The sequence below is a fragment of the Rhipicephalus sanguineus genome, chromosome 2, assembly GCF_013339695.2.
Source record: "Rhipicephalus sanguineus isolate Rsan-2018 chromosome 2, BIME_Rsan_1.4, whole genome shotgun sequence".
Lineage (NCBI taxonomy): Eukaryota > Metazoa > Arthropoda > Arachnida > Ixodida > Ixodidae > Rhipicephalus > Rhipicephalus sanguineus.
In genome coordinates, this window is record NC_051177.1 from 68,205,709 (window position 1) to 68,212,283 (window position 6,575).

At 46.8% G+C, this 6,575-nt stretch overlaps 1 non-coding gene across 1 annotated transcript; it reads left to right on the forward strand.

Moving 5' to 3' along the window:
* Nucleotides 1-6,175: 6,175 nt before the first annotated feature.
* Trnat-cgu (transfer RNA threonine (anticodon CGU)) lies at nucleotides 6,176-6,247 on the forward strand. Its single transcript has one exon. It is a non-coding gene; the product is annotated as a tRNA-Thr (tRNA).
* Nucleotides 6,248-6,575: the final 328 nt, after the last annotated feature.

Here is a 6,575-nt window from a genome sequence, read left to right on the forward strand (position 1 = left end):
TCGCCACCGCCAGCACAATCACGTTTGGACCTTGTTTTTCGGCGGTCAAGGCGGACTTGCCTGGCAGAGCTTTCCGAGAGCCGGGTGAAGGGGACCACTGTGATTGGCCACATAGTCGGCGGCGCCTGACACCAGGTTGTCCTGCTTGACAAAGTGACCGCGCCCGCTGGCTGCCCACATCGCGAAGGAGGCGACCAGCAGTGTCGGACGAGCGCCTGAAAAGAGCCGATGCGGACAAACACCGGTATACCGACGGGTGAGCAGGAAAGCGCAGGCCGACGCGGCGCATGCAGAAGCAACAAAGGAGACCACGTCGACGGCGAAATCGCGGCTAACAATTAAACGCGAGGGAGGGTCTAACTAGGTCAACACAAACGTAGCAGCTGCAAGCGTAGCAGCTGCAAGCGTTGTTTCCGCTAGCAGCGTTTCCGGCCTAGCGGCCGGAGGCAACGCCAGCCTCTCATGCAGAGGCCTTGGTTTCCATATGGTACGCTGGCGGCGGTGCAAGAGTTTGTTGATGATGATGGCGGCGCAGGCTCGCTGTTGCTTTGCTCGAAGAGTGCCGCTGCTGAAATGCCCATCCCCTCAGGATTGGTCGAGCCATTTCACTGAAGGGCAATCAAACAGCCACCCAGTCAACGTGATCAGCAAGCAGTCACCGACAACAAACACCGTTTGTAGCAGCTATTCGAATGTGCTGGTCACGTTGACCTCGGTAGACGGCTAAGAACTGACTGAGAGGACGTAGGCGCTCCGGTTCACTGTGTGTGATGGATGAGAGAAAGAGGGAAAAGGGGGGTACTGGAGAGGTTTTCTTTACGGCACGCCTAGCATATTCTATATGGTACAGATTGGGAAGAGGGATGCCTTGACGAAAACAACACCCCTTGTCGAAACGTTGGCTCTGCCGACACAGCCTGATCAAGGATTCTTTTATAGTCCACATGGATATGATTAATGAACAGCGATGTGACATGCGTAAATTGGCGACAGATACAGAACGTACACAAAGCACACCGCAAAGTTCAACAAAATTGAAAGTATTTCGCTCAGAGCAGTGTTTCTAAGAAAGTTCAAAAGTGATCGATTTTGTCGCGTGAGATCCAGAAGTCTTAGTCCATGGACCAAGAACGCCCTCTAGCGCAAGAGATGATGGAAACATTAATTGGTTATGGATGATTTCTATATCTATGGCAAGAGCAGAGAAAATGGCATTTCTCTCTTAGCAGTAACTGTAGATTAAACGTAATTGAACGAGCGGCATTCGTGTTCAATTAACGAATGCAGCTGGTACAAAAAGCTCGAACATTCGCTGAACCGGTAATTTACTGCACCGGAGTGCCGCTCGGGTCTTCTTGCAGCGCTGCTACACGGTGTAGAGGTATGCAGCCACTACAGCTTCAAGAGTGTCTTATCGGTGAGACTGAGTCGTTAGTGTCCTGCATACGCGAAGGCTAGAGGAACGCGGCTAAGTCTGTTGAACAAAGCCATGCCAAAGCAACATACGTCCGCACATGGTTAACGAAGCAGAACAACGCAATGCGAGTTGGACTCAACACTCAAGGCACGTCGCTAGAGTCCAGATCGCTTGCTTTCAAGCCGCAATTACAGGGTTGGTCACTTTGCTCGTTAAACTATTTTATTGCCTTTAAAGGGGTCCTGCAACACTTATCCAAGTAATCGTCGGATGACTTTATTAAGTGAGTTTATTGCCTTACGAATCGATTGCCACAAAATATTTTAGAATCCCTCAAGTACGAGCGGAGTTAGATGTATTTGTCGCACGCTTTAAGCGTTTTCTCTCTCCTTTCGTGCCAGAGAGCGCGCTGAAAGCTACGCAAAGGGGGGGGGGGGGGGGGCTGACAAGGTGCCAAGAAGCTACGTTCGTTCAATTGGGCTGGGAGCTGGGCTAGCTGGTGACTGATCATTATACTGTATCGTGAAGTACGCACGTTTGACAGAGACAAATTGGGACAGTAGCGAGTGTCGATCGTGTCTTTCTTGTCCCATATGTCCCTGTCAGACGTGCGCTACTTCACCATACGGCTACGTTCGTTCGCCAGTTTATTTTCATTTTATTGCGATAGCAATAATATGGACAGTCTCGGGTGGTTTTTGTCCGTCCCCGTCGCCGCCGCCGTCATTCACCGTATATGTATAAGTATGTATGTATGTATATATATATATATATATATATATATATATATATATATATATAAAGCCCCCAAAGAAAAATAATTCACAAAAATGCTTCCGAGGCGCGGAATCGAACCAGGCACCTCTCGCTCCGCAGCCTGTGGCGCTATAGCCATTCCGCCGCGAAACGCCGATCCTCTAGTAAGTTAACGGCGAGCGTTATATACACACCCTTTACTGCTGGCCGGACTCAGAGACGGCAGGCGCTTATAAGCGTTTCTTCATTGCCAACGAGGTGGCGCGAGGAGCGCAACGAAGCTTACTTCGCTCGCTGCAGCGGCCGCGTTTGCGAAAGGAGCGCGCTGTTCAAACAGAAATAAGTAACAACTGCGACATTTAGTTCGCGCTCGTCCTGTGTGTACCTGTTCGTTCGTTTAGTGCGTCCTGCCTTATGTTTCAGCAGTGCGCTTCAAGTATCGAGCTTTGACGCGTGATAGTTCGCGCTCGTCCTGTGTGCGTTCTTTTCGTGCGTCCCTTGGGCTCGTGCGACGCGCTGGCAATTTCGAGCTGCTTTTCGTTCTTCGCGTTACATTCCAATTTGTTGCTATCGCATTCATTGCTTCGCCGTTGCGGCGAAACTGTAACATTTTTTTTTTCTTCGAACGAGCAGCTTACTTGTGATCGCGAGCGCGGGAACATCGCGGCATCCCGCGGCAGCCGCAGTAACTATGCAGCACACGACGCTCAAATCAGCCATTGGCCGCGGACTTTTTTATAGCGTGGTCATTTTGCGTATATGGCATCATTTGTCGAGAGAAGAGCGAGCGATTTATGGCTGACTTTGAAAATCAATTGCAAATTCAAGGCCGCGTGCTGTGCTGTAATGTTGGCTCACGTGTTCTCAGGAGCCTTGACATACCGATCAGCAGCGTTTTCTGACAATGCTTGAAAAGTGTCGCAGGGCCTTAAAGGCAGCTTGTGACACCTCAGAGATCACACGTGGGTTGTTGCTCGAACGAATGATAAGGGCTTCTTTTCATTTTCTTTTTTTTTTCTCGTATGCCATTATAGAGTATAACTACATGGTCAACCTGAGCAGCTGGGCAGCAGGGGACACAGCGGATACAGGGGGTACTACTTGTCTCGATCCTCGCGGAGTCAGTGCGAGACGTCGCGTAAGAGATGTCGCGACAAATGATGCCATATACCCATATACCCGCGTAATTTTGCTCAACGCGTTTGACGATGCAAATAATTCGAAACAAAGCTGAAACTGTTACGACCACGCCTACGTGACACACGGTCAACGAAAACACCGATCACGAAAGGTACAAGAGGTGGCGGCGGTGAACTCTTTATTACGCCCAAAAAGAGGGGACCAGTCCGAAGACCGGTTGCTCTGGCTTAGAAGTCGGCGGGGATCCCTTGGGATGTCGCAGCCTCTACCACGCGCTGGATGATCCGGCGTTGGTCTGCTGGCTCGGAGACACGCAGGAGGGACTCCCACGACTCTGGCGGGTTTTCAATTGCATCCCCTTCATCAAGTGATGGAATGCCAGTAATGCGACGAAAGGGGCTAATTGGTTCATGTTGGATTGGTGATGCGCTTATGGTAGGGTAGCACTACAAAGTACACTGGACACAGTTTAACAGAACGAGCGCATTCGTTTGCGCTCGTTAAACTGTGTCCAGTGTTCTTCGTAGTGTTACCCTACACTCTTAAAAAAAAGTTTGTGAAAAGGTTGTAACTGCAAGCAAATAGGTATCTGCAGTGGTTGCGAACTGTCTTGGACAGTTACTAACCTTTTTCTACCTGTTTACTACCTACGTTAGTAACTGCAAGCAAATAGGTAGTAACTGCAGTGGTTGCGAACTGTCTTGGACAGTTACTAACCTTTTTTTTTATCTGTTTACTACCTACGTTAGTAACTGCAAGCAAATAGGTAGTAACTGCAGCCGTTACTAACTTTCATGGACCATTACTACCTTTTTTCTACCTGGCCGTTAACTACTTAATCTAAAATTGCAGTTAATACCTACTGTGTTAATTTATAACTGGCATCGTCTCGACACATCATTTTTAATCGAAGACTGGTAAAGAAAATGTCCATGGATCAAGAAAAAAATACAAGTTCTCTTTTTAAAATTACGCAACCGCGATTTCTAAGCATCGTTCTGCTATTCTGAAAACGGAGGAGCAAAAGTCCATGAACTGTAAGCAAGTGCTATACGCGTTTTAGTACACAATATCAATTCCAACAAACTAGCGTGACAGGCGGATGTGAAAGAACCACAGGTGGTCAACATTAATCGGGATTCTATACGGCGCGTCTCGTAATCATATTGTGGTTTCGGCATGTAAAATCCCAGAAATGATAATTATTAGCTTTTTACTGTCTATGTACTAGCACAGGAATTCACTGAAATGCACTGAGGCTATGTTAGTGGACATAGTACCTTGTCTCGGGCGCTGTACATAATGCTTTTTTGCGGCAGTTTTATAGCAGATAGACAGATATATATATATATATATATATATATATATATATATATATATATATATATATATATATATATATAGAGAGAGAGAGAGAGAGAGAGAGAGACAGAAACACATTGTTTCTTTTATTACGGTTGATTAAAAGTCTTGTGCTACGTCCCCAAGCACACATAATCCGGTAGTAGGGTATGGTACTTTAGTGTCACATTTTTTGATAATTCATCGTGAAACCCAGGTGCTCACCGGTACCAACCAGTCGTGCATCTCGAATGTAGGGGCTATTAATACCCCGGGAGTCGCTTAGTAAGTACTATCGCGTAGTGAACTTGTTGTTGCATCTGTGTATTCTACTAGTTCATGACACTCCACGGAAATTTACCCGAAGTTGTATCGTAGTGTGACATTATGAATTTGATCACTGTTAATAATGTGGCAAAATGAACACGTTAGCAGCGGTTACTACCTTTTTTTACAACCTTTATTTTACTACCTATGGTTAGTAACGGCTAGGGTAGTAACAGTTACTAATTGCTGTTAGTAACGGCAAATATAGTAACAGTTACCACCCTTGCCGTTATTGACTGCACTTACTAGCAGGGTAGGGGGTGTTATTTGTAGTAATTAGAATATAAATGTGAAGAAAGTAAAGTCGACGAAAAGATAACTTGCCGCCGGCAGGGACCGAACCTGCGACCTTCGAATAACGCGTCCTATGCTCTACCACTGAGCTACGGCGGCGGTCATCTCCCCGTCCACTTTATAGGGTATATATGTGGATTGAAACTTAGGAGTGTCAGTCAGCGCCAGTCGCAGCCGTGGCGGCGAGTGTGGAATACTCTTTTTTGTGCCTTTTTGGCGTCACGTAGCACGTGATCTATATACGAGCAGGAAACTGAGCAGGCAGCTGAGCAGGCAACTGCTCGTATATAGATCACGTGCTTCGTGACGCCAAAAAGGCAGAAAAAAGAGTATTCCACACTCGCCGCCATGGCTGCGACTGGCGCTGACTGACACTCCTAAGTTTCAATCCACATATATACCCTATAAAGTGGACGGGGAGATGACCGCCGCCGTAGCTCAGTGGTAGAGCATCGGACGCGTTATTCGAAGGTCGCAGGTTCGGTCCCTGCCAGCGGCAAGTTATCTTTTCGTACACTTTACTTTCTTGACATTTATATTCTAATTACTACAAATAACACCCCCTATACTTTCCTTGGCATTGCTGTCTGTTAGTTCTCATTAATATTGTGTCTAACAAAGATAAACGAGCCCTTAAAAGTAATCTTCCTTCCTTCATTCATAGCGAGGGTCTCGTTCTGGCAGACATGATGCTCGTTCTGGCAGACATGATGCCTTCAGGTAGTATGCGAGGGATTATTGGTCAGCTGCCTGCTCGTATATAGATCACGTGCTACGTGACGCCAAAAAGGCAGAAAAAAGAGTATTCCACACTCGCCGCCATGGCTGCGACTGGCGCTGACTGGCACTCCTAAGTTTCAATCCACATATATACCCTATAAAGTGGACGGGGAGATGACCGCCGCCGTAGCTCAGTGGTAGAGCATCGGACGCGTTATTCGAAGGTCGCAGGTTCGATCCCTGCCGGCGGCAAGTTATCTTTTCGTCCACTTTACTTTCTTCACATTTATATTCTAATTACTACAAATAACACCCCTACACTTTCCTTGGCATTGCTGTCTGTTAGTTCTCATTAATATTGTGTCTAACAAAGATAAACGAGTCCTTAAAAGTAATCTTCTTTCCTTCTTACTAACAGGGTAGTAACATATGTGACAAGCCGTTACAACCCCAAAGTTAGCAAGTACTACTACCTTTTTTAAGAGTGTACCATAAGCACATCGCCAAGCCAAGATGGAATGCCAACGCTTGAGGACACTTAGCAAATATTCTTCACCTCGGTGAAGTACTTGAACTATAT